This window comes from Aptenodytes patagonicus, chromosome Z, assembly GCF_965638725.1.
Source record: "Aptenodytes patagonicus chromosome Z, bAptPat1.pri.cur, whole genome shotgun sequence".
Classification (NCBI taxonomy): Eukaryota; Metazoa; Chordata; class Aves; order Sphenisciformes; family Spheniscidae; genus Aptenodytes; species Aptenodytes patagonicus.
Window position 1 is genome coordinate 30,427,552 of NC_134982.1, and position 24,433 is coordinate 30,451,984.

General features: G+C 45.8%; 1 protein-coding gene across 1 annotated transcript in view; it reads left to right on the forward strand.

The window, feature by feature from the left end:
- The first annotated feature begins 11,204 nt into the window (after nt 1-11,204).
- The window catches only part of KANK1 (KN motif and ankyrin repeat domains 1), a 131,359-nt gene continuing 118,130 nt past the window's right edge, over nt 11,205-24,433 (forward strand). Inside the window, exon 1 of the mRNA XM_076363348.1 lies at nt 11,205-11,347. The gene's annotated coding sequence lies outside the window, so the exon portion shown is untranslated. The remainder of the gene's footprint in view (nt 11,348-24,433) is intronic.

Genomic DNA, 24,433 nt, shown 5'->3' on the forward strand with positions numbered 1-24,433 from the left:
CGTGTCTTGGCTGGGAGTTCACCATAGCTCACTTACTCCTTGCATTTACCGCCAGTGAGCACCAGCTTTAAGGAGCATGGTGCTGGTTTTGGGGCTGGAATCCCTTAGCGCAGCACAAGCATCTCTCTGTTCACCATCCCAGCCGTGCCCCGTCCTGCTGCACCACAGAGCGGCAGGCTGTGAGTCTGTCCACAGCCCCATTGCCCAGCAGAGCACAGCTGATCCAAATCAGGTGTGAGCACACACTCACACGTCTGTCAGCATGCAGACGACACGCATATATAAGGAGTCCATGCCGGCTGTGAGAAGACCAACATGCCCAAAAGTAAAAATTAACCTGTCAGCATGTTTTGAATACATTGGAACAGTCAAGGTGGGTGCTTTTGGTCAGCACTACTGATCCTACATGGGCAGCCTTAACGCTAGATTTCCTGGTTTGCAGAATAGCAGCCGTAAAGGGAGCACACCTTTCGTACTGCATGAAAAAAATCACACGTTCAAGGCTTCAGCAAGTGATGGACTGAACAGTCATGACTGTGAGGAGCTTAGCCACACTTAATTCGGGTAAAGAGAAATGCAGTGGTGTCGCTTATAACTGGTGGGTCTGGGTTACACGACCTCCTTCTGGAAGCTGAACGCCTCCTCATTAGGTTTCCCACTGATGTGAAGACTTGGAAAAATGAAAGCAAACATTTTAATTCCTTTTTTTTGTTTTTCCTTTTTGTCTATTTGAAGTATCACCATCTCAAATATTTCAGAAAGGGGAATTAAAGCTTAGCAGACAGCCTGACACAGAGCCAGCTAGGTCTCTTTAGGGTGTTATAATCTCCCAGAGAATGCTTGTTATGAAAATGAAGCACATGATAACAGTGTTTTACTGTGTTTTACTGCACTACAGCGCTGCTGCCTTCTGGTAGACAGGAACACATACAAGGAGTGTTCATAGGGTGTTGCCATTAGTGCTGAATTTGGGAGTGGGGTAATTTGGGGAGTAGCTCAGCTGACTATGTTTTAACCATCTTTTAAACCAGTTAAACGGAGTGATTAAAAAATAGTCAACAAGTCTTGATAAGTCATCTCAGGTTGGGTAATGCTCAGGTCTAATCAGTGTACTGAAAGGAGAAGGGGCCCCTGTGGAAAAAGTCCTTTTTGATTACATGAGTAAAGGCACTGCACACGCACAGTAGCGGTCAATTAGCATTTGGGAAGGTAACAGTAAAATCTAGCATTCATTGAGTGCTTGACATAGTGAATTGAATACGTTTCCGTGACTCCAATGTTCTCAGTGAGGGATTGGTTCAAATTAAGCATTTTTATTCAAAAACTGAGTTTTCCAAGTGTTCAAGAATTAAAAAACTAACCTGATGAAGTTTTCTGCAAACAATGTGGTCACTCAATATTGCTCAGTAAAAAATCCTGAAAACATCAAACAAAATGTTTAGCTGATCAAAACAAACGAACTAAAAACCTAAAGACCCTCAATAGTAGTTTTTCTAGGATTAGTTTAGAAAGTCTTGAACGTTGTAACATTTTGTTCTGCTTGCCTGTTCTAGGCAAGCTGCTGCTTTGCACCCTTCAAAACAAAACTTTCCCTTTAGGGGAAAAAAATGCAAAGTTGAATTCTACTTTTTTTTTTTTTTAATTTCCCCGTAATGAATTTACACAGCATATGCTGTGGTGTCCAGAGCTAAACATGCATTTAGGCCTGATTACTACACAGATGCACTATTTATAAGCTATATACCTTCTCAATGGAAACAGTTGTGAGAGAAAAAATTGGTACGTACTTGTTTAAATGCCACGTGTACAGAATGAAAAGATACCTAAATGCAAATGTAAATGCTCTAAATCATTACACACTTTTTCCTATGCTATAGAATTGACTTTATATTTCTGTCTATCTGTGGATCTAATACTTCTTTTAGAATTATTTATTTTTACAGGAATAAAGTTTTTCCCTATCTGCCTCTATTCATGGAACATTTCTAAATGTGTATTAGACACCTACTAGGACTGGTGAAATCCAAATTACAACGAAGTTGTGACTTATTATAAGTTGTAAACTCTAATAACCAAAGGGACAAGGTATTTCAGCTGGATGGCAGGAGGACTGTATGTTGCACTATTTAACAAACACCTGTAAAACAACTGGAAGGGAAGATTTCCTACCACACATTTCCAATTTTCCCAAATGTGAATGTCTGTACAAATTTCTGTTCCCCAAGGAGAGCTCCGTGAAAAACAGAAAAAGGAAGCTTAGCATTGCTGATACATCTAGAACTTGAAAGTGCCAGAAAGCTATCTTAAAACCTCAAGCAAACAAGTGTTTCTGGACTTAATAAACAGTGAAGAAAGGAAGTAGGCACAAAACCATATCCTTTCCTTTGTTTGCAGCTCATCTTCAAGAGAAATGAACAATCCCTTCTCAGGTATCAAAGAAAGGTTGGAAGTGTTCCCAAAGGAGTGTGCTCCTTCTTGAGTAAAGGTATAAAAGCCCTAAACCCTTGGGGTGGGATTTTTGCTAGTGGGGGGAGGGGGAGGAGGAGGGGAGGGGAGGGGCTGCCAGCAAGAACAGCCTTACAAAAAATAAGCTGATAGTGCTTGCCTCAGAGGTTGGAGATTTCTTGGCAGCCTAGAAGGATGCCATTTTCGCTGTAACTTTATGCTGCCAGCTTTTGACATTGGGAGAATAATATTAAATCAACAGGGTCTAAAAGATTTCAGAGAGGTTGACTTATATAACAGACTTCAATCATTGATTAAATTAGGAAGAACAAAACTCTTGCAATCTGTGGCAGGTTAAAGAGAATAAAACCAGTCCTCTGTGACTGTGTAGAAAGGATTGCTCAGCTCAGGTTGTAGAGAAACCCAGTTGCCCCCAAGGCCTGCTGCAGCCTAGGACAAAGGCTGCAGCTGAGTGAAAGAAATCCATCCATAAAGAAAAAAGTAAGCAATCAGAGAGCAAAAGATTAAAATCCCAACACACTGCGGAGAACAAAGGGAGTAGTACCATGGAAATAGAATTAAGGGCAGGTTAAAGTGCTGAATGCATCTCACTTTCTAGACTGTAGAAAGTGAGCACTTCTGGGCACTCAGCGCCAAACCAAGGGCTGCTGTGCTTAAATGGAAGCTGTCAGGCAAAAAGTAATCACAAAAGATTAGAAAATAATAATAAAATAGAGAAAACTCATTTTTCTAATAAAAATTTTCTTAGGTTTTGGGGGGATTTTGTGGATTTTGGGGGTGGGTTTTTTTGTTTTTTAATGCTGACTGTCTGGATTTTGCTAGTTTCCATCAACAACTGGGGAACTGCAAAAGCAACAAACAAAAGACACACTGTGCTTTCCCATCACTCCTTTGAAGGAAGCAGACTAAGTGGCAGGATTGTTACTTCCAGTGCAGGATCCAGGCCAGCTGGGAGCAGCGGCACGGCCCCGCACACCTCCTGCAGTAACGGGTGCCAAGAGTCACCACTGGTTCCATGGCCTATGCACAAAAGGGATGCTGTGGATGGAAATTATTCAGCTTGGAAATACAGTGATAGACAGGCATAGTTTGAGGAAACAGAGGGCAAAGGCAGAATGTCCTGTTATTTCTGCCAGTTTTGGTTCACTGCTAATCTTCTCTATTACTAACCGATGGAGGATGCACCCAAATGCACCCACCAGTGCCTTTGCAGTTACTGGAATCCTGCTCACAAGCCAGGCACCATCACCAGGGCACTGACCCTGCGGCACCAGCTGCCGTCCCAGCACTCAGAGTGTTTCACTGGCGGAGGCAATCTTCCTAGAAAGGCCAGCTAGGGCTTCCTTCACTACTGATAGTTCCCCCAGTCTGGTAAGGAAAAGCATTTAACACACAGTATTTGTGGTTGCAAAACTGGAGCTTTTTTAATCCTCTGTTTAACTTCAGCAGTTTGCTTTCAAACAGTTCCCAGGTCTGCTCTCCACGATGCTGCTGTAGCTCACCCCCTGCCCAAGATCCCTGTACCTGACCTCTGTGAACCTGCATGTGGATTGAGTAGGACAGTCCAGTGTAGGAGGGAGCGGCCGCTAAGGTGTCGATGTGGCTCACAGCTCTGCAGGCATGGCTGCAGGAGAGCACTGCGGGGACTGCGCAGAAGAGCTGGGACATGCCAGCATATGCCACCGAGGGGGCTGCTCAATGCCACTGCTGGAAGGAGGGCGGAAAACTACCCAAACCCAAGAAATGCTTTGGGGATTAACGCATTTTTTTTGAATCCTCAGCAGCGCTCTGCATCAGTAAAATACCAAAGTGCACTCACTGCATCCAGAGAGAATTGCACATCATGCATTAAAAAGAAGGATTCTTCATATGTTCCAGGATGGCCTGAAACAGTGGGAGGGTACCTGTGTCTATACAACAACTGCCAGATCCCGGATGAAGCCTCTGGCTAGCAAAAATAAAGCAATAGGTCAGCTTAGTTTATGGAGGAAACCGTTCTTACTGTCTGTGCCAGGTTGTGTTGTCAGGAGGTACATTTGAAGACTGAAGACTTCCACTGGTAGTCATGAGTTTGTTGAATCATAAATATAGCGTTATTAGACCTGGCATGCCGTTCAGTTCATCCAGTTTCCTATCCGTGCAGCAGCCAGTATCAGATGTTTCAGGATGAAGAATCTCTGTCAGTTATGAGAGAGGATCTACGCCCACCCTCCAGCAGTATAAATCACAGATTAATCAGCAAGGCATGCATTTCAAGAACAGCCAAAACTTTCCCCAGTCTCTGCCAAAGCAGCTTCACACTGATGTCTGAAACAGGAACAAAGAACCTGTTCTCTTCTTCAGCTTGATCACTGGTCAAGGTGAGACCTTTAGTGCTCAGAGTTGTCACTAAACAACCATCAGATGGGCCCTTACTTGTTAAGTCAGTCAGCAGGTGAGAAAAACAGAAGATAGCTTGACCACCCTTCTCAACAAAATGCCCAAGCACATCAAGTTTCGGTTGCACTTTTACAGTCAAGGCCCTCCATATCCTAATCGCATTTTTTTAAAAAAGGTACCATGCTTGCAAGTTAAAATCCCCTTGTGAATTTGAAACTAGGATGAAGGTTGAGAAACCCCATTCTAAGCGGACAGTTGACTAATGAATTCAATGAAATCAAATCACCATCACATAAATCAAATCATCATTTATACAAAGTAAATAAATCTGTCTGTGCATAAGAGCGGTCCTTGCTAGCCCAATTACGGCACAGAGCACATTTTAATTTGAGAATTTGCAGTGTACAAAGACAGAAAGAAAACTCCAAATGTCTCGTGTGTAAAATGCAGGGGTCCTTCGAAGTGTCCCTCAGGTCCTATCTATCTCCCACTGTGGAGCCAAAATCGGCGATGAGGGAGGAACTCCTCCAAGGAGCCACATATCAGGGAAACAAATACTGGGGTCATTAATTTCTTGATTCTGCCATTCCCTGGGGTGAACATGCACAAATTTAGGATCACTCCAACTGAGTCTGACTTCAGGAGTTCATTTAACAAATTCCTTGCTCCAGCAAGAAATTGCCAAAGCTTTTTATCTCCTGCTTTCTTCCTATAGTTGTTGCTTTTGTCTTTTACTATGGGTCTCAAATTTGCTGTCAGAGTGCTGTGAAATGTTTTCTGCCTGCCCTGGCATGTGAGACAGGTATCCTGTGAACTCCAAGCCAACTCTCCCTCTCATGAGCTGGCATGTGGACTTGCTCATCTCCCCCAGCACAGGTGTCCAAATAGACCTTTGGTGATAATTTTAGGTTTTAGCATGATTCCCCAATGTAGTTCTAGACCCCAGTTGCTGTATGCACATACCCGTTAAGGAAATTATTGCATTAATCTCTCAGACAACTCATGACAGATGTCAAGTCCAAGTAAAGCTTTTTGCAGACACTGAGCTTGGTAATACAACTGCACGATGCTGTTGATTCAACTTAAACTGCAGTGGCCTCTTCACCCAGCTCAGAGGTAAAATAAAGGTCTGGGAGCTCTGGAGAATCAAGCATTCTTTAAAATATTTCAGTGATAAAAGGTAGATAAAATCTAGACGTCAAAGTTATGGCAACTTTTCCTCTATCTTATTAGAGCTGGTCAAACCTTGGGCAGTATAGTATTTTGACACTGCTCCTTTAAAGATAAGGGGAAAGGCAAGTGCTACATTTCATCTAGTAAATGATTTCTGGAGTTGCATTCCTGTGCATTCATGCACAAATCAAGAACACTGTTGTGCCTCAAATATCCGTAGGCCTAATGGTGAGATCCAAGACAATGTGTGGCAAACAGCAACATGTACCCTCCAGCACTGAAAACTCAGATGATGGAAAATCAGGCTGCGTCATTTCATTTCACTTTGGACTGACAGGAAAGCATGTTGTACTATTTCCAGGCTGCCACTGATGTGAGCCCTGAACCAGGGCAGGAAAAATGCTGCCTTCTTTTGTGTTTGTGTAACATCCCTCCTTTGCAGATGGTGCTCAGACACAAGCCATGCGGTGTGATTTGCTAGTGGTGTGCTACGCTGAGAAAAGAGTGACAGTGTGTACACCTACTGAAACTGCTGCTTCCCTAAAAGCAAGTCAGAACAGTAGATGCGCAGAGAGAAAAAGATGGGCTTTTACAGGCTTGCCAGCGAAGAGGATTAATCTCTCAGCTGCCATGCCCACTGTGTGGGGTCATTCACACCAGTGCAATGTGTTACCCCTGCTTTTCACAATGGTTTGCAGAACATTCAGAGCAGCAAAGGTCCAGTGCTTTTAAAATTGGGTTTTACTTAATCCCTTAGGTTGCTACTCAGCTTTGGCAAAGGCAGCTGCTTGGCAGTGATCAGCACTTCAAAGTGTCCTTCACACAGAGAAGTGCACCCCAGGCCCCTGAAGGGAGATATTCCCAGCAGTGCAGCCCTGCCCCCTCTCAGCCCCTCTCTGTGTGAGACCCCACAAAGGCAGGGAGGAACTGGGGGGTGGGGTGGGGGGGTGGTTGTGCTCTGCTCAGGCTTAGGCAGGTGCTGAGAACACCGCTTCCTACAAGCCAAAGCTTCTTTTCAGTAAAATTACAGGTTTTTTTCAGGTAAGTGATATTTCTAGAATGGACAAAATAAGGCACAGGACAGCATTGCCATTTCCTATGGAAAGAACATTTCAACTTTTGTTTTGGCAAAACCAGAATTATTCTGTTTATAAAGTTTTAATAGGATTGTTTTGTTTACAGGGCAGGCCTGTTTCCACTACCCCAACAAATCAGGTGAAGTTTGCTGTGGCTTCAGGGTCTTCTCTGGAGCTGTGAGGCTTGTGGGACTAGCAGCATCTCAGATTTTGGGGATGCTGGGGGAAGGGGGGAAAGAGGGGCATTGTGCAAAAAGTGAGTTAGCCTCAGCCTTTTCCACCCACTGTCCTGCTGAGGAGCTGCTTGCTGTGGAGCCATAGATGCCCATCCCAGTTAGAGGGAGACCTAAGGCAACTCATCTAAGATACGCGTGGCCTCTTGTGCTCCTGTATGGCTGCAGCTAAGCAAAGAATTGCTGCCAAATACATGGCTGTCTGATCGCCCTCCTTTCCACACTTCCAAACAGGGTATGGGCCACAGCTGGGAGTAGGGTTGGTGCAGCCTGCCTCTAAGTTCAGCCCCCAGACTACCTGCACTCAGGTGCACTTCCAGCCTCCAAGGCTGCTGATGTGACCCTCATGCTCTAGCAGCCCCATGGCTTCCAAGTAGGCTGTGTGGGATGTTCAACACAAAACAGGTTTCAGGCACAGTGAGTGTTAAAACCCAGAGGGATGGGGCCTGAGAGTCCACAGGAACTCATTCTGCCTGAGCCCTGCTCAATGCACCGAAAATGACATTGGGCAGGATGATTTCTCTTAAGTCCTTTTTGTTTTTAACATATGCGCTATGTGTGCATAGGCTTTATCTGTATTGTGTGCAACCTAAAATCTCGCAGAAAACTCTGCCAAAGCATACACAACATTCATCTGGACCAGATCCAGATCATGGAAAAACACAGTGTGTTCTCTCTCTTCAAGTATAACCTTTACTTACTTTTGGACATGCCACTTACGATTACCTACTCACAGACATGGGGCATCTGGCTTTTTGAAAGAAATAGGTGAGTTTGGGTTTTTTTGGGGGGTGTTTTTTTTTTTTTTTGCTAAATGTTAATGGTGTGTCCAGCCTTCCTACCTGCCAGAGCAGGTCCCACAATGAAAAATACCCCAGGGAGCTGGAAAAGCCCTGCAAAAGCACCTATTCCCTGCTCTGTGCTTCTCGCTGGTGCTTGGTCTAAGCAAGGCAAACTCTCTCACTCCCACAGCCCTGGGTGGACAGTGGGGATGCACAGGCATCTCCGAGGGTGACACGGCCAGTGGCAGTGCCCCAGCCAGGGCATGCCCATCTGGGGAGCAGCACCCCGCTCCTCACCGCTCCCACCTGTGGAGGGATAGGAACACACTGACATCCTCATCCCCCTCTCTCCTTGAGGCTTTGCCTGCCTTAGTTTAGACTGAAGCCAGTTTCTCTCTTTGGTGCTTTACAGAGAGTCTATGGAAGGTCTATGTCCCCTCTCCCAACCTCTCCCATGTGCATGTGCCCGGGAGGCCAGAGCAGATGGAGCAGAGCGGCAGGTGCTTACTGGCCCTCCTCACTTTCTGATCCCTTATATCCCCCCTCTGCCCCATTTGGCAGATCCCCAGGCTCCCAGTTAGTGTACTCTGCAAGCTCTTTGCAGTGCCAGACAAGCCCCGAGGAGCTGAAAGGTGAACCAAGACCTGGTGGTTTTAATTGCACCATCAAAGAAAAAAGCCCCATCTACTGCATGACCACGCTGAAAGTCTTTTCCTGTCACTCTTACACAGGTAACGCAACAATTGACTTCTTTATTTAATTTCACTTGTTTAAACTGCCAAGAGCTGGCAACTCCTGAAAGAAAGGATTAAGTGGGAGAAGTGGAAAGAGCCCTATCTGCTTGCTGTGTTCATTGCCGTAGTCTTGAGTGCTTTCATTCTGTGTTTGTACAGTTTCTGGTACAACATGGTCCTGACCCAACTACTCGGATGAATAAGCTGATGCTAAGGAGTTGTTTGCTGGCCTGCGTATACTTTCTTTTCGGTTGTTAATATAAATAATGGTAAGTGGTGCTCACTGTTGTCTCAACTATTTCTTTCATCAGTCCCCCATTTTTTCTAGGGTTGGTAACTCAGCCATAAAATATAGCCTCTAGATGGAAAGTTAGCACAGTCAGGATTAATAATTATTAGTATCTTAAAGAGCTGCAGGGCCTGGTCACAGATTTGGACTGCAAATATTTCTAAAAATATGTGCTCTTAAATTAAATGTATAAAAGCTTCTTTTTTTTTAATAAAAGCTTAGTGGTTTGAGGATGGTTTATATCAACGTCATAGCAGCTTTACTTACAAAAATACTTGATGTGATTTGATCTCTGAAATGTTTTAATGGCTTCAGAGATTTCAGAAGAAATACTGGAAATTATTTAGATGGAAATATCACCTAGCCTGTTTGCTTTTTATAGAACAAGAAAACCCTACCATTTGTTGTCTACCATTACTTGAGTGTGGTCCACCGGAAAAACAGAGAGAGAGATTTTCAAATTTCCTTAATACCCTCCTTGCTCTATTCTCAAATCAATATTCATTGAGACAATCTTTGCTGGTGTCCATTCATGAGCTTCAGGTGTCATGTCTGCAAAAAAACCATCTGGAAATATGCAGAGTTTCAGTAGAATTACCCAGGAAAAGGCAAAAGAAAAGCAGAGGAATGACACAGAAAGAAGGAAATGAGAAGGGAGGGTCAGGAGGTGCCAGCATTTGACAGCACACTACAGGGAAAACCTGAAAAAGCAAGGAGAGAGATGTGCCACAGTTGTGTCCTTTTGTGTTGTGAAGTAACCCAGAATAATCACCTTGCAGGGTCCCACGTCCAGGTCTGGAAAAGAAGACCAAGTGTTGTCACACTCCTGACTTTGCTGGGTCTCCTGCACCTCGCTTACTCCTGGCCTGTGGATTCACTTGCTGACCTCTCTGTGTTTGGGAGGGACTGTCCGACTCCGGGCTGTGAAACCCTTCCTGGCATCACCACGAAGCCTCTGAAGCATTTGCTCCTGGGGATCTGGGAGCCCCAGGGCAATGAGGATAGCACCTGAGATAAAAGTGGGAGGAGTGAAAGAAACCATGCATCAAGCCATACCAAATATTCAAACTGTTCAGCAAAAAACTCAAGGCTCACAAAACAGGGAGTACTGTACCCTCTCACAGCTGAAAAGGCTTTAGAGACAGCCTGTTCTGGCCAGTGAAGATCAAGGCACAAGTTTAAAAACAGTGCTTCTAAGCTGAGACTCACAAAGCAATGCAGAGGGAGCTGATGCACATTTTGCTCTCCTTTGAAAGCCTTGGCTGAGGACCCCGTCCAGCCCCACGCAGCAGAATAGCTGGCAGCGGGCAGGCACATTCTGCTGAGGCTCTGACACCGAAAAAAGCATTTCACATGACAGCCCCCAGTGGGGAATCCTAGTCCCTTGGCACCGGGCAGTGCCAGCCTTGACCTGGTACCAGATCTGCCCCAAACTGTGCCGAGGCCAACACTCCTTTCGCGGGCTTCGAATCAGTCCCTCCAGCCCGAGCTCAGGGAAGACTTCATCTAGGTTAGCCCCAGACAGGTTTTCCCAAGGATGCCGTGTTTTCAGTCGCAGCCCCGACCGAAGCCCTGCTCTCCCTGGCAGGGAGCTCCCGCATCCCGGTGACCCACTGACCCAGGCTGTTGAGGAAAGAAAACTCCTTTCCGCAGCCGCCGCCGGCCCTCGCTCTCCAGCGCATCTGCGGAGCTGCATGGGGGAGCCCTGCCGCGGCCGCCCACGCCACGCCGTGCGCCCCCCAAAGCGGCCCCAAACCATCCCCCGCTCCTGCGGCGGGGCAGAAGGGTTGCAACGGGGGATGCATCGAGATGCGGAGGGACTGCATTGTTGGCGGGGCTGAGGGTTGCACTGCCGGGGGTCTGCGGGAGGGTTTGCACCGGGGGGGGGGGGGCGCTACGGGCGGAGGATTTGCACTGCTGGCGGTGTGGAGGGATGGCCCTGGGCGGAGGGACGGCCCTGCTGGGGGGGGGGGCGGGAGGGCCGAGGGTGCCGGTGGTGGGCTGGAAGAGTGCCTTGTTGCTTTTGGGCAGCGCGCAGCCGCAGTGCGGGCCGCCGGCGGGTACAAAGCGGCTGCGAGAGGAGTTTGCGGGCTCCCGGCGGTACGGGCTGGCGGGGGGGCTGGAGTTTTGCGGGGCTCCCGAGCGCCCCACCACCACCTTCCCACCCCCCCCGCCGGCGGCCGCGGCGGGATCCGCCGGGGCGCGGAGCCCGGAGGTGAGCGGCGGGGGATGGGGATGGGGCGGGCGGGGGTCGCTCGGGGGGCGGCGGCGGCGCTGGCGCTGCTGCCCTTCTCGCCGGGCGGAGCAGCCCGCCCCGGGGGGAGCCTCTGGGTCCGTCCGGCGCGGGGAGCGGGGCGGTCTGCCACGGCGCTGCCCCGCTGGCAGGAAGGCGGCGGTCCCGGTGGACCGGTATGCGAGCGCGTCGCGGAGAGTTGTTGGCACCGGTACCCGCTCCCCGGTTTGAGTAAAAATGCGTGATTTTGCCTAGGGGGGCACGGACGGCCGTGTTCTGTGCATCGCTGCGTCCCGTCTATACTTCGGAGCAGCAAAGGTGCATCCTAGCCCTCCCCTTCACACGGTGCTCGTCTGACCGGTGAGCTCCTCGGAGCAGCCACGGTACGCCCACCGCAGGTTTCGGCAGTTCCCCCCGACCTTGAGCGCTGGCTGCCTCTTTCTTTGCTCGTCTGGGGATGGAAATGCGGCCAGACGGGGTGGGGAGCATCAGTACAGGGGAGAGGAGGGAGACCGGGTACCGGCGTGTGGGGAATGGGTCACATGCGCAGCGGGAGTTGTGTTCATCGGTGCTTTGTTTAAACGGACTGTCGTGGATAGAGTCTAACTTGTGAGCCGGCACTTTAAAAAGACAGTAGAGAATTTCTTTTTTTTTTGGGGGGGAGGTCTTTGGCTTTGATGCTAAGCTTATGAATATGTCTTAATTTTGGCTGCTCTTCATGGATCTCCAAAAGCTCTTAAAGACATCCTGAAGTGTTTGAAAACCGTCTTATTCTTTCTGAAACAAGGAACATTGTAAGGCCCTAGAGCTTGATACACAATTATGTGTAAAAACTGATTCAGGCATAATTACAAGCCTCAGTAATGACAGTGACTTTCTTGTGACTTCTTTGGCCCTGGGTTTCACATAAGACCAAGCTCAGTTTAGCTTTCTTGTATTGATGTTAAGGTCAGGCGTAGTGTGCTGTTTGTTAAACCAGAGCTCTCAAACATTTAATTAACAGCAGAGCCTGTCTGGCAGTTCTGTGGGTAGCTTAGTTGACAACGCTGCATCTTGGCCAGCCAAGAAAGGTGACCATGACAATTTGCTGATTAAAAATATCGAATGTATCTTACCCTTTTATTTCACCCCTTCTGGCAGGGTGACTGGATCTGATTAAAGGTTGTGTGGGTGCATGTTGTGAAGAAAGGAAAATATGAGATAAATGAGATGAGGCTGATCGGGTTAATGCGAGTTTTAGAAAAGCTGAACTAATTTAGTAAGTGCCCAAGGTGTGCAAAGAAAGCCCTGACGCTTTCATTCAGGTGGGGTTTCAAGCTCTTGTGAGTGCTGCTTGGGTCTTCAGGTCTGGAGTCAGTTTTCCAAAGGGATTGGGTGCCAGCGGGGTGCAGTGGGGCTGGCTGGCAGCAGTGGGGCTGCCCCCAATCCATGCTGCCACTGACATCCTTGAAGTCTTGTCTCTCTTCTGGCTGGGAGCACCTGCCTCGTATTAGTGACTAGGTAAAATGGGATCTTACCCCAAAACTGCCTCCTCAGCAGAAGGTGAGGTGGTGTCCTATGGCAGGGAAGCCTGGGTCCTTCCTCCATCCATTTTGAGTGAGAGAGGTTGCAGCTCTGGCGTACGAGGCGTGGTGGGGCTCGGGTGTGGGAGCTTGTTGCGTGAGCATCCCACACAGTGCTGGGTGTGGGGAAACGTGGGTCGCACCAGTGCTGGGGGCTGCTGCAGTACAACTCCAGCTGCCAGACAGTGGCTTGGGCAGAAGTGTAGGTGGATACAGGCTCTTGTGCGCCTCAAAATCTGTGACTTTGCCGACCATGTTCTTGGTGGGATTTGACGTTGGGCTCAACTCTGTGTTTTGTTTGTCTGATGTCACAGTGAGGTTTTTCCCTTTCTATTGCCAAAGCTCTAACTAGATGGAAATTCATCAACTGAAGTGGATGGTTCTCTAGCAGCAAACATGATACTGCCATTAAATAAATTACTGATGACCACTGTGGGTAATTTGGTGACAACTTCTGTAGCACTCCAGCCTATATGGGAGTCCCCAGTGTCTTAGTTCTTAAATTTGTACACACCTGCTTTCTTTTGAGATTAGGCTTTACTTTAAAATTGCACTGGAGAAACTGAGAATAAAACTGGATCCTTAGATTGAAAACTGAATGTGAATTGGTTTTAGGTGGCGGTTTACGTACAATGGGTGTAATTATCATACCACAAATTACTTTTGTATGAGATGAGTCTGTTCAGTTGTTCCCCCTCAGTATCTGTTTGCCTTTTCCCACTCTGGCAGTTTTTCTCAGGCTTGTAAGCCTCTGGTACAGCTTGTGGTCTCAGTTTCTGCAGTGCCCTGTATGTTTAAATAATAGATGCTGAAAGTGAAATGAAAACATCTAAATGAAGAGTCTCTTTTGCAAATGATGCAGAGCCACTGTGAAGAGCTGGCAGAAATGGGCAGCTGATCATGCTTTTAGTTACCAAAGCATTAGTTGTTAATTGAGGACAGTTGCAGATTTTCTTGTGGTGTCAGCACCTATTGTAGTGGTAGGTCATGGAGAAGGAAGTTTTTCCTAGTCATTTAGCTAATGGAATTGACTAATGGGCCATAGGAGAGGTTTCAGGCGTCACTGCTCGGACTGTCCGATCCATCTGAATTTGCCTGTGTGTGCTTTAGAAAGGGAAGAAACACAGAACTTGCAAAGTGGCTTGAAAGCTTGTGTATGTATATACATGCACAGGTATGAATTTTATCTAAATTTTTGTGGGTTGTGGCAAGATGATGAGTGTTAAGCTAATAACTAAGTCATCATGTCATAATGATGAGAAGTTCATGTAGAATTGCAACACAAAGTAGAAATGAACAACTTGCAGAAAGCTTTGATTCCACCTAACTTCTTAAAGATGCAGTAAATGTAGTTTACAGATGGCTTGAAATGCCAGCTGTAATTTTTTTATGGGATTTACTTGAAAGGTTTTTTTTCGAGCTATATAAAAATATATAAAAGTCACAATATCTTTTTATAAACCTTATGTAAGCACTGAAACAAGTTTGTCTTGACTACAGATTCAGATTTATGATCAAATTTACAATGTGTTTGTTTCTAGTGGGAAACGATTCATTTTAAGTATCTTAATAGTATCTGTTTGAGTGGTTGAATAATTGGCAGTGCTGTAAAAGGGCATTTAGGCATCTCATGGAGAAATCGGGGAAACCACTTAGGCTTGTCAACTCTGACACTCCACAGTTATCTCTTGCTCCTGTTATAGATGCTACATATTGAGGGGAAATAACATGCAAATTATATGGCTGTTCCCAGCTGCCAAAAGACTGGGACCTGAAGGGAAGTAATAATACATGTCAAGAATGAACAACCAGCAGAACTGATTATTTTTTTGCAGTTTATATATTTTATGCAGATTACTTCTAGCAGTGTTGTACTGTGAATTATATTCTAATGTCTAGCTCATTCTCTAACTCTGAATGCTGCCCATGTATTTTACTTTGGGAAACTGTGTCTGCAATCATGACAGCAGTGTTGAGACTTGTAGTTAAATCTGAATACTGGTTTAGGCTATATTTATATTTTTACTTTGCCAAAGGTTCTCTGGCAAACTCTGCAAAATAGCAGAAAGATGTATATGGTGATAGTCACTTCTTCAGCATTAAAGATGTACTCATCCATGATGAGGAAAAGAGGAAATTACTTTTAAGGTGCTATAGTGAATACTGAAAATGCTTTCTGAGCTTTGCTAGTAATGAAAAGACATCTGTCATTCAGGATGGATGGCAAGAACTCAGATCTCACTTCCAGACTGTCACAGGCCCTGGGCTCTTAACCGTGTATGAAGCCCAATGACTAGTTTGGCTAAAACACAACTTAGAAGAAGGCATCCTGTTAGACTGAAAATGTTCCCACAGGCTTCCCTTGGCAGTTAATGCCAATTTTGTGTGTCTTTCTGTGCTCAAAAATGTGTTTCTGATTTCTAATTAGAGCTGTACGGGGGAAGGACAGCTGACAATTAAACATGAGTCATGAATGTGTGTTTTGAATGTCCCTTTAATTCTTTAGAGATGTGAGTAGACTGAAGACAGAGGAGTCCGACAAGAACAGTTGGAACTTAATTGTGGGTAAGCAAATCTGTCAAAGTGAGTCTGGCCTTTTTATAAACCAAACTGCTGTTCACATACTTGCTCAGTGTACAGGCTCCTTGTTGCACACAGGAGCCAAAACTAGACCCGGGTATCTGCCCTGATGTGTTAGAGGTTATAACCACGTTTTCCCTGAAACAAGGTGTCTCCAGGAAATGTTCTGGTGAAGGTGATGGTGGGAGGGTGTTGGGCAGTGGGAGTGTCCCAGCCTGTTTCTGAGCTCAGGGATGGTGCCCTTGTGCCATTCCTCGCACAGAGGGAGGTGTCTGTGCCGTCCTGAAGCACTGTGGTGTTGCTGCAGGGCACACAGAGCCCAGGAGGAAGAAGTGGCCGTGAGAGAAGTCTTTTACATGCAAAACGTGGGCTGTTTCTCCATCTTCTCTGCAGCTGTGTATGCCATGAGTGGCATCTCTGACTTTGCTGGTGGTTGATGTCCAGGAGGGCAGTGGGGACACCTCACTGGGTCTCTTGGGCAGATGTTCATAGCACCACACTTCCCAGGATGGATCGCTGGTCTGCTTTGGCTTGGCGATCTCTTGAACCTGCTTCATCATGTGTCAGTGCTCTGAAGTAGAGGATGCCCTTCCTGGCTGTAGGTGCCCTGAGCTGTTGGTGGGGGACACTGAGGCAATACAAAAGGGTTTCACTGCAGCTGCTTTTGCAGAGCTGAAGTGCCAGCATTACTGCTGAGTTTTTCAATGTACCCATGCCTCGCCCCAAGGATCTGGGGTTTTCTTCCTGGTCTATCAACTTCTCTGCCCAAAGGGTGACCAGTACAGTTACATGAAGCAGTAGTGCCCTGGCAGGAGTGGATTGTGCTGGTGCTGTCTTTTCTGAGGAGGCAAAAACAGTCAAAATGTTGGTTATTGGACGAGGCACCAGCTGTGGTGCTTTGTGCTGAGAGGTTTTGTGCCAGAGGCTTTGAGAAATGTGCAGTATCCATACACCTAAGATTGATGAGGACTAATCTGTCCCTTACCTTATGTGTTGTGTGGGTCTGCAATTAGTGGACATTGACTTTTTAGCCCTAAGTCCCTGGACTTTTTTTTTTTCTTTTCTGAAGACTTTAATTAGTATTCATAAGTGTAGCTCCAGATAGGGCTGTTACCCACACAAGTGTCCAATCCTTCTCTTGGTCACACTGAGCTGGTAGCCTTCATGGCTACTGTGCAGTGATAATGACTTCTATAGTGTGTGCGTGCACACATTTCAGCCTCCTAATTACATAGCTTGATCATCCCTCATTCTTGAGATAAGGAGAAACACTGATTTAGCTTTTATGCGCCTTTTGTTATTTTACATAATTCCCCAGCCCCTTCCAAATAACGTTTGCTTGGTTTGTTAAAAACTGAGGTGTTTTTTCAAAGCCTTTTTCATGTTTTCTACATATCTCTGATTGCTTCCCAGTGTCATTATTAAGGGGGAGGATGCTGCCCAAATTGACCCAGTTGATTTTGCACTATGAATTCCTAAAGTAGCATCAGAACTGTTTCCGTTTTATTTGACATCTATATGAATCTCCGCACCTCCTGGCTCCTTCCTGTTGCCTGCAGCTGCCTGTGCCACAGGGACCTTACAGGGGCTGCAGGTAGGCAGTAAATCTGTGCCCAGCTGAAAGCAGTGAGCTCTCCTCTTGCACTTTTGCTGCCAGCTTCTTTGTGATGGTGCTAATATTTATGTGGCTGTGGGACGAAACAGATTGGAGCACTGATCTGGCTGGAAACAAACCTGCTAAAATACCCCCCCAGGCTATTCTCTGCGTGCACAGCGTCCCACGTGCTGTGCCAGTGTAGCAGGAGAGGGTGGGAAGCCTCTCAGTGGCAGCAGCGGGGTTGTGTCAGAAATTAACAGGCATGAAATCATGGTACTATGATTCCCTCTCGAGCCTGCGACTGTTGGAAACCAACGTGACTTGTTCTGAAATTTGGTCTGTTAGGACCATCTTGGCAGATGATGATCAGAAGCATCCTGCTCTGTGGGTGAGATTGGGAAAGGTCCTTGCCTTCCATTTCATATTCGTGCATGCCACCAGCCTGCAACTTGTTAATCTCAAAGTTGGAAGAGTTTAATTTAAAACACTGATTTCCCCTGAGTTATTCTGACTCTTTCCCTTTTTTAACTGCAGCTCTTTTCCCAGTTTAACGGCTGGGAGTCTCCCCTGGAGTGAGACAATGTCAGAGGTTGAACGTGTTTGTTTAGGTGCATAAACATGGCTGTGCATGGTGGGGCTTCTGTCACAGTGTTTTCATTCACTTCATGAGCTGTTAAATGAGAAAGGGATGGGGCTCATTCCTGAGCTGTTTTGGAACAGCTGTGTCAAAAAAACCCCCAAGGACCTCAGACAATAGTGAACTCTCTGCAAATGTTGCTCTTTTCATACCTGTCTCGGCGTACGGTGATGCCGAGGATCTCTAAGAGTTACTCCGAACTAATGTCATTTGGGCAGAGAGAGAAAGATACATGAGTGTTTTATGTGGCTCTTCAGTACTTATCCAGAGAGAATTTGCCAAGAAGTGCAGTGATGGGGGTGGGGGGGGAATCTTCAGATTCAGACTAGAGAGCCTTTCTCTCTATTTTTGGCTTTTGAGTGTTTTAAAAAGAGTATAAAAAGTAACAAAGGACAGTCAAAATGTTGATTATGAGACAAAAATATGGGGACATGACCCATGCATAATTATTAAATGAAACAATATTGCAGAGTTTGTCTCTGATTTCCAGACTTCTGACAGAAGAGAAATTGGAATGAAAGAGTTGATAGTTCTTCTTTGTTTTGCAGCTTGACAAAGGCAGTTTAAGCCTTTGGGTTTTTTCTCACCAGTGCTTTGTTATTAACCCAGCTGCTAGTAGACAGGTTGTACTGTTTAAACTCCTTCTCTTCAGTATCCTTGCAATGTTAGTAGATTGATACATTAGGACATAATCCACTTCCCACTGCAGTCCAGCTTTTGGAGGGCTGCGCTAGAGCAGAGCCTTGCTCTTTTTTCCTGAGTGGATGTACCTCAATAGATGCCGCAAAATATCTGCTGAGAGAAGTTGTTTAGTTTAGCTGAATCTTTCTTCAGAGTAGAAACTGATGCTGAGGTCAATCCTACTGTGGTTGGTTGGTTTGTTTGTTTGTTTTTGAGCAGAGCGCTTTAATGGATAATGACTCATCTATTGGAATCTGACTTTTCACTCCAATTACCCACAGATAGACCAAGACGTATCTGCAATTCTGCAATAGATAACTTCAGTGTGCATTGTTTACATTTCAGATACCAAACCAGGGTGAAAATCAGGCTGTTCATTCATTGTGACCTGTCATGTAGCTGAGCGTGAGTGCACATCCCTTCAGGCTCCATTAGCATGAGTTAACTTCATAATTGGGTTTCTGGGGCAAACAGGGACAGGAAGCAGAAGTAATTTGGCAGGCTAGGCTTAGCTTTTTCTGTTCCATGTGGTGCGAGTGCACAGGAGAGTAGAAGTAAAAGATGGGTGCAGAATGGCTGGAGAAATCCTAACAAAGTGGAGGACAGTTGTCAAAACTGCATATGGATGTTACGGAATATCATGCAGCTATACCAAGGTGGGACTCTACAGCTATATCGAAATGGGATTTCTATAGCTCCTGTGCTTTTCAGAGCCCTTTTGCTCTCTTAAACCTGCTCTGCGTTCTCCAGCTTTCTGTCCATCTGGCAGTAACATCTGGCAGTAACACCTTGTCTTGTAGAGACTGGCAAACAAAAAAAAAGGCTTGCTGAGTGAAGAGCAGTTGTCACTCAGTTTTGAAACCACTTCACAATGAAGATGTTAATAGAAATGTAAGTTTTAAAGTTGCTCCAAACTCTGTTCATAACTTCAGTTTTCCACAAACAAACCAAAAAGCAAAAGTCTCCATTTTTACTATAATTTCTCACAGTTTTAGACGTTGGACAGTTTTGCCGAAAAGTCAGTTTTGGTATTAAAAAAAAAAAACTACAAATGAACAAACTGTAAAATTTTAGGGCTCTTGAGCAGGGGAGTCAGTTTTTTGGTTTCTTTTTTAAAGGGACTAAAAGTCATCTGGCTCTTTTCAGGTGTTCAGTGTGGATTTACATGAGTGGGATTAGAATTAAGCTGCTTCATGGTATTTTTTTAAAACCACACTTCACATTTTTCAATAAACAACTTTGCTTCTAAAACAACAGTCTTTATCCGAGACTAATCTTAAGACTTGCAAAAAGCAACACAAGAAGAGATTTTTAGTTTAAGTTCCATTCCTTCCTGACATGTGGTGTTGAACTCATTCTTAAACTTTTAACTTGCCCTTTTTTTTTTTTGTGGTAAGCTCTTGAAGAGTTTTCTTTCCTCAGATGGATGCTAGTCTTATTCTGTCATCACTGACCATTTTCTCCACATGTGTACTTTACCAGCAGTCTGCTCAGATTCTTTTCTGTGCATGGCAAGAGCGTAACTTTCCCAGGTGAGATAAAATCACCTGCAAGAAGACCCTGGGATTAAATCTCTCTGAAACCAGGAGGTGCTGAAAATGATTAGCTGCAGTTTATGTATCCTGTCAGCATTGTTTAACCAAGCTGGCAAACTTCATGCATGCTTCTTACTTTGTTCTTGCAGTGTTGTGGGCTGTTTTACTCCTGTTTTTGTTGAGTAGACAAGGGCTCTGATGTGTGTCCATGTGTGGAGTGGGAGTCGCCTTAGTCTCGATCCTGATCCCATCTGTGATTTATCACTTGGTCTTTATCTCTCTTCTGTGTTTTTCTTGCAGTTTCTCACCCCATCACTGATGCTGCTTGTGACCGCCGTCATGTTTTTAAGCAATGTGTGAGATCGGTCACATCAATGAAAATACTAGTGGCTGTCGGGAGCCTTCTCAGCTGGGGAAATTTAAGGAAAACAAACCCTTCTTTGTGTCCGTGCACACATCATGATTGTCACGAGTTGTGCGGTAGGCGTGCTAAGGAGATGCAGTAGGTGCTCACTCCGGCAAGACCCGGCGGTGGGAGGTGCCTGCTGGCTGTGGGCATGAGACCCTCCTGGGTAGCTGCAGTGCCAGCCAGATGGGCAGTGCTCATTCACTGACTCTCTGGTTGGACCGAGACCTGTGGACCAAGAAAATATGGTAGAAATTAAATGGAGTTCTTCCAGTACCTTAAAAAGAGCAGGTGACTTAATATGTTCTTCACACTGTAAGGAATTGTTGGTTTTGGCTGAAATAGACTTGGGAGGGTTTCAGGTCTGTTTTATCTGTAGCAATTCCGTCTTCTGTTAGCCTGGGGGAGAAAAGGCTTGTGCTTGTACAGCTGAATATCAAATCTCTGGCTCAGGAAGTGTTAAGTGCATGTGTTTATTACTCTTAATGCTGGTATGTTTTTCATGTCAGCAACTAGCCAAAAACTGTGGGACCTGCAGTTTGTTTCAGCTGGTAGAAATTAATGGCAGACAGGTTTATTGGAAAGTTGCATGTAAAGTTTTTTTTCCACAAGCATGGGCTGAGTGGGACAAGAAGGGACCCTTCGCTGGTTTGCAGCCTGCAGTCAAGCCTTGCAACCCCTCCACAGAACCCACCTTAAAGGGAGTCCTGCAACTCTGCAGCAAACCCAGCTGCCTCTTGGTCTTGTTGTGTTGTTTCCCTTGTACTCTGCTCCCACCCCTCTCTCCCGGGCAGCGAAGCCCCCCCCGGTCCACATTGCTCACATTCCTGAGCTCTGCGTGTGCCAGCGTGCCGGTGCGTGCACACACGGTGGGGTGAGGGAGGGTGGCTAGGCTGGTCCTCTGCTCTGGCTAGGAAACCACTGTCAGTTGTGAAAGCAGTCTGCCTGCTCCTGTCCTCCTTCAATATCCATCAGAGCCCCCCTGCCCACATAGCTCACATTCCTGAGCCGCATTTCTTTTGGGACGGTGTTTTGCTTTGGAGGCTGTTACTGCTTGGTAAAGGAGATTCCTTGTAGCTACATCTTCATGGAAGGGCAGTGATTTACATCCCCCACTTTCAAGCGCAGTTTAACATACCTGGTGCCGGTTCTGGGTGGTTCCAGGTCTTTTTGGTGACTGCAGGTGGGTGAGGTGACAGAGGCATGCAGCAGCAGTGAGGAGAGTGTGCAATCAAGGGGCCAGAGGTTTGGCGCTGCATGATCTGAAGGAGAGCAGTGGAGTCCTGGAGGATGCTCAATGGGTGCTTGTGTCTCTGACTATTGTGTAGGGAGGAAGTTTCATTGTAATTTCAGTTAAAAGACCTTTTTTTCCCCTCTTCCTCCAGCAACTTGCTAATTTGCATCACAAAAGTGAGCCAGGGTTATCTCCTTGGTAAGTTGCAGAAAATAAGTTCTCTTCAACTGTTTGAGTAAAAATGAGATGATTTATGGGTTGCTTTATGCTTACTGGTGCATTCAAGTACAACTGTTAATTGAACTGTATTACTGCAACCTCCAGTTACAGCCATTCTCGTATCAGTGCTGAGGGAGTCTCATTACAAGGAGGAGGATTGTCTGGCCTGTGATACCGGTGTTGCCCTGTAGAAGAACTGGCTGGCTAGGTAAGGCCTTTTCCCCTGCACGTCCAGTCTCCAGAAACACTGGGCTGATATTCCCCATGTCTTATTAATGCTTTGCCAGAGATTCTTTGAGCAAATAAAAAATAGCAATAAAATAATGTATTTATGCACAGCTAGGAGCACAGTAGTGCTGGCACTTACGATTTTCTGTCATCCAACAACCATTCTGTATATATATTAAAGCCTAGTCAAATTGACTTTGCGGAGCTGGAGCATCTCATCACTTTGACTTCAACACAGAAGTTGTCAAGCCACAAAGCTGCTCTGATACTCCTGCCTTAAGGTTTTGTAAATAGGTGTGTGAGCATGGGAGGTCCTTGAAAATGTGACCAGTGTATCTGTACTGTAGGTAGAAGTAGTAGGTACTCTATATGTGCCTTTTCTCTCTCCTTTGTATAAATCTTTGTACCTTTGCCTAAAACCCAGGGTAGTACAGAGGCTACAGAAGGGCCCAGAGTAATGGATGGAAGTCTGTATTCTGTATCGCCTCAAGATTCATGTTTCTGTGCTGTGTTGCAAAATGGTAATGTTAATGCTCTTGCTCTGAACAGAAAGCCTTTTGTGGCTGGCTAAAGTTTGGAAAAGCGTTAGGCTCAGAGGAACATTTTCTTTTCCTTCTTTCCCCAACTAAAATCTTCACTTGGACTGATGCTTGAATACTTAGGTTAGGCTGTCTTTGCCCTGTCAAAATCCAGCGAGGTTTTCTTTGCCAAAACTGAGGTAAGCTCCAGATAAAACTTCACATGTGATGAGTTATCTTTCTAATTCCTTAAGAATTGTGTTCTCTCACAATGAATTACTCGCATAATAGCACTTGCTAAACCATGTCTAGACTGCAAAGACCTGGATTTGACTGAATCTAATTAAAGCAATGGTGGCTTGCAGGTGAGGATTTAACTGCAGTATATTATCCTAGCTTTTGCTAGGAAGAGATTGGCCTCAGCTGAGATGGTTTTGACTTACATGCAGAGGTAAATTGAAGTCAGATAGCTGAAATGGTACTTCCCCCTACCTGCTTAGCCTGCCTCTCAGCGAGAGTCATCTGCCCACTGTGGGATGGCTGAACAGCTCACGGAGATGTGGGTTTCAGCACAGTGTCCTGAGAAAAATTGAAATCAATTTCCTGCTGGTTTTGGAGAATTAGGAGAATAATTCTGGAGAGTTATTGGGAAGCTTCTGACTGTACCGTGGAGATATGAGGCTTCTTAAAATATCCCTGCTAGAAATACTGGGTTGATGCTGGAGGTTAAACATGCTCGACGTGCAGCTCTAACTGGTCCATGCCAGCTGACCACCCTCCTGACTAAGCTTGTGAGTTCATTGTCCCATCTGTGCCTATCGCCTCATCTTGACCACTTAAGCCAGGTTGATTACCAGCCACCTATTGATTGAGAAGGATTAGGGGGGGCCTGACTGTCTAACACAACTGGCTTCTCCCAGCTCTGAACAAGTCCCTGGAGTGGAAGTTGTGGCATTGCCTGTGGGTCCCTCCTGGGAGATGTCCAGGGTAGTTTTTACTGCAGTACAAAGAAGCACGATGTAACTCCTGGCTTCTGCTAGTTTTACCTCATGGCCTTGAATGTTTGCCCAGACATGTCTGTGAAGCATCTCGCATCTTGGCTGTTCTCATGCTTTTGCTATTCCTCTGTCTCGGCTCTCTGGACTCCTTTTATTTCCTGTAACTTTTCTATCTAGCGCATGCTTTGTTCACTGCCTGTCAAGTTGTGCCTGCTCCTCCTCTTTCACCCTGCCCCTGAATGCTCGCTCTGTTTATTCAAAGTCTCTAAGACAATACAGAAAAGGGGGGGTAACAAGAAGAAAATGGAAGAAATAAAAGGGAGAAGCAAAAGAGCTGTCCCTGACAGAATTTAGGCTCCTCTGTCTAATCTGACAAGTAAAACTTTTTCTTGAGAAACTGTCCTTCCCTTCGTAGTTTCAGCCTGTCATCAAATTTCTGCTAGTTTTGAACTTTGTCTCAGGGGGCTATTGCAGGAGCAGAAGTGATGAGCCAGCTGTGCAATTCCTTTTCTCCTCATTGCAAGTGTGTGTGGGGAAAAAAAAAAAAGACATAGCTGCCTCTCACTGTAACACAGCAGCAGTGGGCAACTACCATGACTTTTCAAGTCTTACAAGATGTTCTACTTTTGGAAATGGAAAAAGGAGACATACTGGGCTATTCTTGGTACCAAGTTCAAGCCTCAGCATTGCAAAGAAAATTTATATGTGTATAATAAGATACACACACTACTTCATGACAGTTTGCAGAGAGGAAACTTTTCCTGGCAAGGAATGTTGGCCTGAATCCTGTCTTGTCCATGCGTGTCTGAGAACTTGCATCTTTGTCAACTTTTCAGAAATAGAGCAGAATCCAACCTGGGATAAATCACATAG